This window comes from Gallinula chloropus (assembly GCF_964237585.1).
Source record: "Gallinula chloropus genome assembly, chromosome: 16".
NCBI classification, from domain to species: Eukaryota; Metazoa; Chordata; class Aves; order Gruiformes; family Rallidae; genus Gallinula; species Gallinula chloropus.
In genome coordinates, this window is record NC_140101.1 from 3,988,258 (window position 1) to 4,000,539 (window position 12,282).

At 38.6% G+C, this 12,282-nt stretch overlaps 1 protein-coding gene across 1 annotated transcript in view; it reads left to right on the forward strand.

Annotated features, from left to right (window-relative positions):
• The window catches only part of TAF4 (TATA-box binding protein associated factor 4), a gene marked incomplete at its 5' end in the record, with an annotated part of 38,591 nt that overhangs the window by 8,866 nt on the left and 17,443 nt on the right, over window positions 1-12,282 (forward strand). The window lies entirely within an intron of this gene.

Consider the following 12,282-nt stretch of genomic DNA (forward strand, 5'->3'; position numbering starts at 1 on the left):
TTTTGAACATCTGATAAAGCTGTCTTTTTAGGTGATGGGATCTAATGGGAATGTAATGGTGATTCTGTTAAACTATGACAGCTATTAACTTTGACTACATATTGTTCAGTTCTGTTAGGGAAAATATTGTTGTTCCCAAAAGTCTTTAGTAGAGTGTGTATGGATTTGTTTCATATGCCAATCTATCTATACTTCACCTTGTTGTCCTTCTGGGTGAGGTTTTTTTGGGTTTGGGTTTTTTTGGTGGGATTTTTTTGTGTTGGTTTTCTGTGTTTGCTTGTTTTATCACTAGGGTTCTATAATCAAGGTGGTTGGTCAATAACCAACAATCTTTTATTTCTTTTGAGCAGTTTTGAAGTCTGCTACTCCAGAAGCTACATGATGTTTCTGTGTTGAGTGAGCTAAACAAGTTTTCCATCTCTGGAAATCTATGTGGGTTACTTCTAAAATGCAGTGTCTTGGGTTGAGGGGCACAGACTGGGATGCTGCCCAGGACTTGAATCATTTATACAGGATGCTGCAGCAAGGTTAGCAGTCTGAGATGATAATGCAACAGTTTTGGATACTGATTAGATACAAATTAGTACGTATCACAAACTCTTGAAATGAAGTGTTTTGATTTGTGAAAACTCTTATTACTGTTTCTCTTCTCTGTTTTGGGAAATGATATGTAAATAGAATTCTAAAAAAAATGAAATGTATGAAGTAGTTCAGGAAAACAGTTGAAAATACTGATACCTGTCTGAGTGGGTTTTAGCAAAGAGAAGAGGTTGGCTTGTGGTAAGCTTGCTTTCTGTTCTCATAAAAACCCTGATCAGATACTTGGGAGTCTGCTTGGTCAGAACTAGATATAGGAGTCACTTGAGAACACAGCATATTAAACTCCTTTTTTGCAGTTTTTGTCAGAAATACTTGAAAACAACATTTCACCTGAAAATAACTACTCTTCTCAGGATTGTTTTCTGTGTTGGAACTTTATGAATGTTTGTAACTCCGTTTATCTGTCTGAATCTGCTCCTTGAATTTCATGCCATTGCCTGATGTTAAAAAGATGAGTTTTGCCAGAAGGAAGACAGTAAGTTTAACTTTTTTGTTAGATATATTATCTCTTGTGAAAGAAGATTTGAAGGGGTAGTGGTGTGAAAAAAATAATTCTGAAAATTGGTTTTCTCACAACTGAAGGCAACGATAGGAATTTTAAGTGGCACTTAGTAGACAACTGTCTCAGTTGTATTATGAACTGTAAAACTGTATGTGAAGGAAGGGCAAACTTCAGAGACAGTATGTGGCACTTCAGAAGTCACAAAGGGCTTTTTCAGTGCGTGGCCACAGGGATGTTCCTGTGTACAAACACTCGTGTGATCTGTGAACGCTGCTGAAGTTTCCCTGGTGCTTTTCTGGGACTGAAGCCTCTGTATGTGTCTATCCCTTTGACAGGTTGCACAGAGTTGTTTTACAGAAACAGTGGCTGTGGGTATATTCAGGCTTTGGATTTGTGTTATAAGTTGTTAATGCATTAACTTGAATTTACTTTTAAACTAATGAAGGACTTACACTGCAACCTCTGGTATTTAGGTGTTTGTACTGATCCAGGTTTTTTGAAAGTTGTAAAACCCTTCTCATCTTGGTATCATTTTTGCTGTATCAGCTCTCTTGCATACTGCTTCCTTGTAAGAGAAGGAAAATAGCTTATACAATCAGCATGTTTTACAGTGGTACAGTCATGTCCAGTGTACCACTGAAATACTGTGGTCTAGTGTCCTGATCAGATGTTGGAGAAGGATAAAAACTGTCCACAAAGCAGTTGTAATTAAACAGGTGATGAGACTGTGTGATCACTCATATTTCAAAGTAAATGAAGGGTTGGGTTTTTTTTTTATTGAGACCATGGACACATGAGTAGAACAAATGATTTACTTTATTTTGTTTTGTTTTGAAAACCTTTTAGGATAGTTTTACCTTAGCTTAATCTGGAAACTTTTACCCTGGTTCTATTCTGTGGTAATTTCCTTCCAGAAATGCTGGTTGTTTTCTGGAGGTACAGGTGTCTCAAGGAACTGAGAGCCAAGATTTTACCACAAAGCCTCCTGTCTTGGAGTAATTTTCTGTCTGTAGGTGTCTTTAATGTAATATATAATGTAAATGGCAATAACTGGTCCTTGAGACCTTACTTCTGCCTTTGACTAAGGGGTTGAAAATACAGACTATTTTTTGTGAGAACAAAACTTTGATTATTGTCACTATACAATTGTATAGATTATCAATAAGCAGGAAAGAGGTGATAACCAGAAGGGATTGATACAGCTGTGTCCTGTTTCTGCAGTGAGAGCTGTATAGGCAGAGTTCAGCCCCTCTGTAGAGCTGTCCTAAGGCATTGCACAAATGTAGATAAGCTTTGGCTCTGTAACTGTTGTCAGGCTAGAAAAAAAGTTTAAAAAAGATGAGCTTCTTTGTATTACTAGTGATCAGAAAGTTAACATTTTGAGCATAAAAGGCTGATTCTCAGCAAAGTGCATAAATAGGTTTTATTAAGTCCTTTTACCCAAGGACAGTCCTTTTACTGTGTGTTTGTACAGGATTTAGTGCAAGGTTCGACTCAGTTGCTGAGCTCTTTTGGTGAGATTTGGAAAAGAATATTGATAAAAATTGAGTAACTTCTTGTCAGTGTAGAACTCTCTTTATAAATTAGAACTGGAAATTGTTAGTGCCATGCATCTCTTTATTTTGATGCTTTTCCCCTTAAAATGCATTATTGAACTATTTTTAGTAACACATTGTAACCAGTACCTAGACAACTAGTAACACAAAACTTGTGTGTAATGTTATTCTACATCACTAGCATGACTGTTCTGATATTTGTATTGCATCTTTTCTCTAGTAAAAATGGTCTGACTTAACCTTTACAACTTGATTAAGTTGAGAGTGGTTGAACTGCTAAAAGCTGTCACAGTACTTCTGTACAGAGTACAGAGCATGCTGGATAGGCTCTGGTCAGACACCCAGCGTAGATTCAGTTGAAAAATGTGCACTCTAGATATGAAAGTATAAACAAAAACTAAGCAATGAGGTGTGGTGCTGTGATCCAGTCTGTCTTAAATGGTTTGAGGGGGCAGCGAGGCTGTAGTAAGCTGTCTTCACACCTTCTGCCAGTTTATTAATCAAATATTTCTGTAAGGGAGGGTTGGCTTTAGTGCCTCTCTCAGAATGTAGTAACATCAGGTGCGTTCAGCTTAAGTGGTGGTGTGGCGAGTGGGACCAGTTGTACTCACATGAGTCAGAAGTACCAACTCCAAGGAGTAGCACTGAGGAATTGCAGCATCTGTGGGAAAAGAGTCAACAGAGGTGACGAGGAAAGTGTTTGCTTAGGGGTCAGTGGAGGAAGTCAGGAGCAAATCTGGAGTAGGAAGTCTGAGAGTGGTTACACTGCAGAAGTTTATAGAACAGCATGGGGAGCTGTTAGTTTGTAGGAGTCTTAAGGGGTGTATTGGAAGAAGAGACAGGTGTTCAAGCCATGAACTTCAACTTCTTATTTCCTTTCATTCCTTCTTTTTTCCAGTGTATCATTTAGTTTTCTTTCCTTCCCTCTCCTCCATGGGGGAGGGGGAGAGAAGGCACTAATTATTTATAAGTGTTAGTCATACCCAGTCATTAAGCTTAGTCATTACTCAGGACTGTGCATTTGATGGTTAGTAAAAATCAGAACTAGACTTTTGTTTAAAAGCATTCTGAATTCAAACCTGCAGGTGTGAAAATACTCTTATTTCTGTGTTCAGCCTCACTGAAAATGCAGTGCTATATAATAAATGTTGTGTTGCTATCAGCCAAATGACATGTAATGTCATGTCCACATTGATAGTTTGTATTTGAACTCATGGGTATAGTGTTTGGCATATTCTCAAAGCAGAATAACTTAGGAATTGGCAGCAAGAGAGTCATAAAATCACAAGCTGTTTCTGCTGAGGAGGGTTTGAAGGGTACATTTCCACCGAGGCTGCCCTGGGTAGCTGTCAGTCGGAGGAACTCTCTGACATTGGGTCTCCACAGCTCTGGGGGAAAAGGGGGCATTGGCAAAGGGTTTTGTCGTTGCTTAAAGAACAAAGGGTGTATACCTAGAGTAGGGCATTCACACTGGGGATGAGTTCAAAAAATGAGCTTTTATGAGATTTCACATACTTAATTGTTCTAGGGGGTTTCCTTTTAAAGGAAGATAACGTGGATTTAATGCCTTACTCCTCATTTAGTATTTGTGTGGAGACTGAGGTAAATGCAAAGTAGCATGTCCATTCCCATTTAATCTGGTCCTTCAATAGCAGTTGATGGGCTTTGGTACAGATAAACTGTTTGCCAGGAGTGATGTCCAGTTGAGTTTTAAAATCTCTGATTTAGCATAACAGATAAAAGAATTAGTGAAGCTTTATTTTGTTTCTTACTTTCTCAAAAACCAAATTGGTATTACTGCATCAGTGTTTCATATTGAAACTAATGGCAGAGCTAAATCTGAATCACTTTGAGATCAACAATTAAAGGAATTGGTTTAGCTCTTGGTAGTGTTTTTCTGAGTTCTTTATGCATCAGGCTAAAGACAGATTCATGTGACGATTGGGTTGCAGTTTGACAGAGCACTCTGGTGTGTTGGCTTTGTATGCTTGACTAGAAAGGAATGTTAATACACTTTCAAGGAATACAGCTTTCCAGAAAAGTCAAAATAGTTTCAAATCACATTGTTGTTGAACCGCTTGTCAGTTGTTGCTATATAAAATGACATATTTCCCAGAACACTTCTTACACATCTTCTCAACTGAGCAGGTAAGATTTTTTCCATATGGGATCACTGTTAAATACAGTGGCTCTTTGGCATTCCAGCATGACATTATTCCTTTAACTATATTCTTAAAGGACTTGTGAATCAATAGTTTACAAATTATTCCCTTCTTCCCCTTATACACAGTAGAATTCTGCAGTTTGAAACTGAATTCTTGCATAGCAAGAGTAAGCAGAAGCTTTTACTACGAAGCTGAAATTTTTTTATCTTTTGACTCTTTAAGAGAAAACTAAAGCAGTTTTTCATAATGTGTACTTGGTCTGTACAAAATAGGCTTTCTGTGCACTGCAGTCAGGATTGTTGGTGATTTTTGAGACTGTATCTTTCATCTGTGTTGGCAATAATCGTAAGTCAACTGTTCAAGAATTAGTACTTCACAGACCATAACCGTTAGTTATGATCTGTGATCTGTGTGTGCAGTTTGGGCATGTGGGGAGGGTGATGACAGGCAAGGGGAGTGTTGCAGTAAACTAGTGCTGTACCAAAACGTTGAGGCATTTCATTTTATTCCACTGTGCTTTTGTAGGTCTGTAGTAAGTTCTTGTACAAAACTCTGTACCATGCCAATCTTCACAATGGTGTAAGGTTTGGTGCCTGTCAGGAGAGACTCCAAGTGTTTTGTATTAGAGATGCTCTGAAGAAACACCTGCCAGTCATGTTTTTTCATGCCAAGCTGGAGCTCACTAAGCACAAGAGGTGCTGAATGTTTAACAGGCACCTTTAAGATGCGATCAGCACAGTGTGTGCTGTGTGCTCTCACTACACTTGTGTGCAGAGTCTCAGCATTCCTTGCTTTGGGTGCCCATTACTCTGAACCGGGATGTCAGGGCATCTGGTACAGCATCTCAGGTTGCTCCAGCGTGCTGGACAGCTCTATCGCCGCCTGGCAGTTTTATGGCCTTGTAGACCTGCAGCTCAGCAGGGAGCTACTACTAACTCCTGTTAGTGCAGGCTGACCTCATCTGTGCCAGTGCAGTACGAGTGCTTTGGTGCAGGGGGAATCACAGATAGTGGGTTCGTTTTCAGCTGATGGGTTTGCAGGAGCTGATACCTGCACTGTGGTTATCCTCATGGAGCTAAGACTCCTGTTCAGAAGTCACAGACCAACCACGTTTGTTCATAAAAGTCAAGAGCCTGGATCACTGATGATGTCAAAGACTTTGACAGGTATAAAATAATGTCTTTGATAACATCTAATCCACAGCTGTATTGCCATGTAAAGTTCTGTGGTATGCACCTTGGTTTGTAATCACTGTTTCTGTTGAGTTGGTGTGTAGATTGTCCTTCATGAGCTGCTACATGTCTGCTGGTGTATTACAGATGCTGCTCTTTGTATATAGTAAATAATTTTGAATTTGCTAAAAGTTGTTTTGTACTAGGGAAGATTTCCTTAATTACCCAGAATTTTGTGGAGTACTAGACTTAGATAGGTTCTTTCCTCTTTTCCTGGCTTTTCATTCTTATAGAGTTTAAACTTTTCCAGACAGGTGAGTTATCAGAAGAGGAGGAATGCTGGATTGTTGGACAGCACTGATGTCTGTGCCAGGTTATTACCTTTTCTGCAGTAAGGGCTAGATCATATATATCATTTCAGCTGAAAGTTTTTCCTCTAGTTTGTATAGGCAGCTATCCTTTTCTCCAGCTGTCTCTCCAGTATTATTCTAACGTTTTTGTATTGGGAAAGTCTTAGAAACTTCATCCTTTTATAAAGGTTTTCTCATTCCAGGGTCTCTGTGTAGCCTGATCCAATCATCTACAGAGCATTGACTCATCCCCTTTGCTTTATATGGTTTTTGTGGTGTGCATAATATCAACTTGCATAACCCTACACACACTGGCTTTCCTTTTTATTGCAACAGAATCACTTCTGACAATACAGAAGGGACACTATTATAAAGCTTTCTTCTGCTAATATGGCACAGCCTGCTTGTGATTACTGTCAGATTTTCTTGCCATGTCAAATGTTTGCAGCTTCTTGCCACAAATGAGTTAGTGCTTGAGAGCTTAAGGCACAAACTACTTTGACGTGAAGATAACCTCTTAGTGAACTTTTCCAGCAAATCTAGTTAGGATTTGAAGATTTGTCAGATGTCCGTGGCCTTTATGATCAATAACCCTTTTTTCTAGAGATGTTTGTAAAGACTTTGATTTCCTACACCAGAAGAATCAATCCTCTAGTTATTCTTTCAGGCTTGGACATTATTTCTGAACATAAGCATGTGTCTGTATTGAAGGTAATTCTTTGCTGTCTAACAGTTCTCCTTGACCCTAACTGGTTTTTTCCTCTGGAAATAAAGTTCAGTTACTTTTTTTACTTTCAGATGACAGTTTCTTCAGGAGGCTGGAAAAGGGTGTTCTGTATGCAATTTCATGATCATGCATCTGTTAATTCTTCTATCATGTCTGAGCTGTTAAGAAAAGAAAGAATATAACTTATTAAAAGGCTTGGGTCCTTAGTAATGGATCTGAATTGGTCAGGATTAGACCATGAGCTACACTGTGAGTAATGAGCAAAACCTGAAAGCTTGAACCTTCTGTTCAGTATCTGCATCAGAGAGAGAGATGCTGTCACTTGTGATCTGATAGGACTCTTTCTAGGTTTTATATTTCACTGATACACAAGAGTTTCATTCTCACATGCTGGTGTGCCCAGTGACAAGCATGGGCATAGCTTTTTATGGTCCCTCTGTTAGATCTTTCTAACTGTAGGTGAAGTCTTCCAGTATGACACCTACTGTATGAATCGAGTCTCTAAACCATGGTGATTTATTCTGCAGGAGGATGACACCTAGATGTGGTGGTGTTTGAGTGGCTACCTGCTAGATGTGGTTATCAGAGGTCACAATTTGCCCGACTCTGCATTTCGTCAGAGCAGAAAACTGAAGATGCCTGCTGAGTGTGCAGGGAGTTTTAACTCTGCCACTGGGAGGTCCAGCTCCTAGAAATATTAATCTAGGTTTACCAGTGAAAACCAGTAACAAAAAAGGGAACTTTTGATTTGGGCTCTCTAGCAAAAAAGCTTTGTCTTGGGAGTTACTCAGATCATCAGTGTGATCTGCAAAGGCTTCAAAATACTTTTAAAACTCCTTCCTTTATTATTCTGATATTTTTTTCTGTAGTCTTTGCTAAGCCAAGCCATGTTTCTAAGAAAAAAGGAAGAGGAAGGAGTTAGTAAAAAGCCCGGTTTGTGTTTTTTTGACCTGTCATATGGACAGAGCTCTCTTAACTTTTTATTCCAGTGCACAATTTTACAAGTTTTTTTAAAAAAAAAAAGCAACAAAACAAAAACCCCAATCCAAACCACCCAAAGCACAACACTGTATATGGAAACGTAATTAGCAAGTTGAAATCCAAATAGCAAGAGGCAAAAATGGCACAGTGTGGAATCCTGCAGCTCCATCATGTAATAATGAACTTTGCCATCCAAACACTCAAAACCAGGAGAGATCCTGGAAGGTCTCCACAACTCGAACATGTGAGATGACCATTGTACTAGTCAGGAGCACAAGTGTTTTTGGCATAAGGAGCAATCCAACTCAATTTTGTTAATCCTTCATTTGGAGCTGTGATGAATTGTTTAATTCAAACTAAAATGTGAGCCTCATTCAGGATTCTTTTAAGCCTTTAACTTCTAACAAAAATGGTAATTAATTTTAATTTTAATTAGTTTTTAAATGAGACACTTGGAAAGAATGCTTGAATGTTTGCATTTCTAATAGTGAATATGGGTTTAAAGTACACATGATCAGACTTTCTACGAAAAAGAAGGCAGAGATGTTTAAAATGGCCAGGTTTTATTGTCACCTTTTTTATTGAATGTTGTCAATTATCTTTTTTAGCCGTTTGGTCTCAAATAGTAATTAATCCATTTGTGGAACAAAACCCTGGATGGTAAACTTGAGGCAGAAAGATATTTTTCATCCTTACTTTCAATATATTGCTAAATTTAGTGAGAAAAGTGAGATACCTGGGTACAATTCTAACTGGTTTCTAGTACATGGCAGGCATTTATGATCTGGTTCATACGGGATTTGTACCCTTATGCATTGGGAGTTTGAAGTTGTGATACTTCCCTGTATTTAAAACATAATTTTTGGATCATAAGGGAATTACTTTTTCTACACATGTGGTTGTCAGCCTCTCCTGTCTTCTGTTGCAATGAATGAATCCATGGAGAGGGGATTGATGTATGTATGGAGAGAGGGGCTGTAACAGGCCGACACTGACTTTGTTTAGAAGTGGAAAATAAATGGGACATTCTTTTTAATTCTTAATCAAGTTAGCTCCAATAAAGCTTTCTGAACTTCACTGAAAATCTACTTAATGCTAGCTTGGGTATAGTTTTAGGTTAGTGAGTCTCTTTTTTAGCTAATTGGGTTGGAAAGTATTTAGGCTGGGGAAAGAGACGCAGAGGGAACAGCTCTGGCTCCCTTTTTTTTAAGACTTCTCAACAAGGCTGGAGAGGTGGTAAGTTTTCAGCCCAAAACTACTTGCCCACACACTGTATTACTGGTGAATATCTGCACAGAAATTTCAACTACAAAGTTCATTGCAATCTGAATTTTTTACACCTTTTCTGAAATCACCCATATGCTAACAAGGTACAATTTTAATCAGGTGAAATGTCTTAGGTCATCACACCGTTACTGAAGTTTGTGTAAGACTGGTCTGTTGTTTGTAGTCATCTTTATATTTGTATGTAGCCCATCATGTACAGCAGTTTATCAGTGATAGACTCTAGCTAGACATGCTAGAATCTGTATAAATTGCAAATAACTGTGTATCAAATACTGGTGCAGTATGAAAGAATTATTTAAATAGGGGCAGATATGAATGTGGCTTTGTATGAATGACTCTTTTAACTATGACTTCAATACTTGAGGGAAGGTTCAGACTTCCCATAGTTAGAAATCTAGCAGGATAGTGCTTAGAGTCAGGGTTTGAATTACAAATGATTGTTTTGTCTGTCTACTGCCAAAAACTGAACTTTCTTGATATGTTTTCTGAAGCTCACATTAATATGCTGCTCAACTGTCTGTTTCAGCAGTTGTGCTATGTTAATGTGTAGGCATGTTCTAATTTTGCATGTAGCTCAGGGAGAATATTTCATTGTTCAGGTATTATGCTTGTTCTTCAGGGGTAGTCAGCCTTCATTTTGTGGTTATCTCCCTTTTCTTTCTTTTCACATTCGTGTTTTGGGGAACAAAATAATGAGGTGACAGTACTGATGTCCTGAGGGGTGGTTGTGCTGTTGCCGGACACTGATGTGTAGTCCGGACCCATCTCTTGAGCCTGGTGTGTGTATTGAGCTGGAGACCAGAACAGGTAGTGCAGAGCTGTGTGCTGATGCCTGATGCTGTGAAGATTCTCATGAGCTGCTTTGGGTTGGCACTTTCAAATAACTTCAGTCACTTCAGCTTAAAAACCAAAGCATTTCCCCTCTCCAAGCCCAAAGCTAGAGTTAGTATCTCTTATGTTCCTTCTGGAAGGAAAAAATATTTAACACCTAAGAATTTGGATGGTATGTTGGCCCTGGAATATCCTAAGGAAGCCCCAAATGGAGAATTTTAAGAAAAAAAATGTTTCTTACAGGATGTCATTATAAATCCATGACACTTAAGGGCTTCTGAAAGCACAGCTTATATAGTTGTATTGGGTCTTTTCAATTGCTAGAAACTAAATGGTAATCAACGACCTTTAATATTTGATGTTGACTTGAAAGTAGCTCCTGTCCCTGTACTGATGTTTTCAGTTATAATCATATGGAAGATGCCCACTGATTCAGTGTTTAACTTCTTCAGCTGGTTATTATGAGGGATGACAAAAATGAGCAACATGAGTTCATTTCCCGAGGTTTTCTGTTTGCACATTGGAAGAGGATGTCAAGTTCTGTTTGTGCAGGAATGTGCTTGATGTAGCAGCAGGTCATTCTCTGGTCTTTAAAACATTGAATTCCTCTGTTTGCTGTCAGTAGTCCACTCGCTGTAGCATGAGGCTGGTGGTGAGAAAGCAGTGATGGTTCTAGTGAGCCACTGACAGGATCAAGCTCTGTATTTTCTATTCAGGTTTCTAAATTTCTTCTAAGCTGTGGTGTGGCGTATGGCTTTGCTCTTGTGATGAAAATGCTTCTCCTTATGTAAGTTACAGGAGAAAAGACTTCTCTCTTTGGGATGGCTTGGAAAATGGGGTTTGGACGTAGCAATTAAACTAAGAGTTTTATTTCTGCAGTCTGCAAGATTACAAATAAACTTCCCCCTCCTTCTTTCCTACAGAAAACCAGTTTGAGAGTGTCTGTTTCTGGATGTAACTCTTGTCCACAGCACACTGCGGTCCTACATTAATGCTTCTAAATGAGACTGAATGGAAACCCATCTTTTTGATGTAAACTAGTTTAACATCTCTGTGTGACTGTGCTTCATTGAAAGTGTGTTAACATAGAGAATGTAAGGAAAAAAATAGGGGCAAATCAACTAATATAATCTGCTTCTCATTTGAACTAATTTTTGTAGAAATCAGTGTATGGATTTTTGCAGTTTAACACTAATTTTCAAACAGTCCAAGGAAACTGTTTAAGGTGTTGTCTATAACCGTTTCAGCACTTCATCTGAATAGGAAAGCAAATAAAGGCTTGATTCTTTTAAAGTAGTCATGCTCTGAGATGGCATAGACCAGATCTCCAGGTATTGTTGGGGAATGTGGTGAGGCTTTTTATTCACTGAACAACACTGAAGCAAAACTTTGATATCAGTAGTGCCTCTTGATTTTTTTCATGGTGAAGTTTCCTCTTGTTTGTTGCTCAGAAAGGCTAACTAATTTTGAGTACCCAATTTGTTTCCTTAGGTGGCTTTTTCCAGAGCTGATGAGGTCCTGAGGCTCTCAGGGACTGACTGAGGCGAGCTGAATGAATGAGCTCTTGGGAAACAGTTCATGTTGACCAGCTCCTGTTGTGCCTATCATTTGAAAATCTGCCTCTTAAAATCTAGTTCTTTATAGCTGTGTGTTTGTGGTAATGTGGGGTTAAGTCTATTGATCTGAGTGACTGAGCAGGGAATGACAGCTGCATTTCCCTCTCCATTTTATTTTTCTTTTGGGGTGTAAAATGGCACAGTGCAGTCTGTTGTGGATGCACATGAGAGAGATTACGATTTTATAGCCACTTTCATTACTAAATTTGTTTTGGGAAATTAATTTAGAACTTAGACAATTCTGTGCCTGTTGACAGCGAAGCTCATGTTTGATTATCTTTCTCTCTCACTTTTTCCCCCCTCTTAAAGAAAAACTAACAAGAATCTTGCATAATGGCAAGGGAGGGTTTTTTTTGTTTGGGTTTTTTTTTTTTTTATCTGCAGTGTTTCATTAAACAAATTGTGTAGTAAAGAGCAGGTAAAATTTTTACATGGCTGCTAATTCTAAAGCCTAGTCACATGGAACTTTTTGCTTGGGATAGATACAACTCCTTG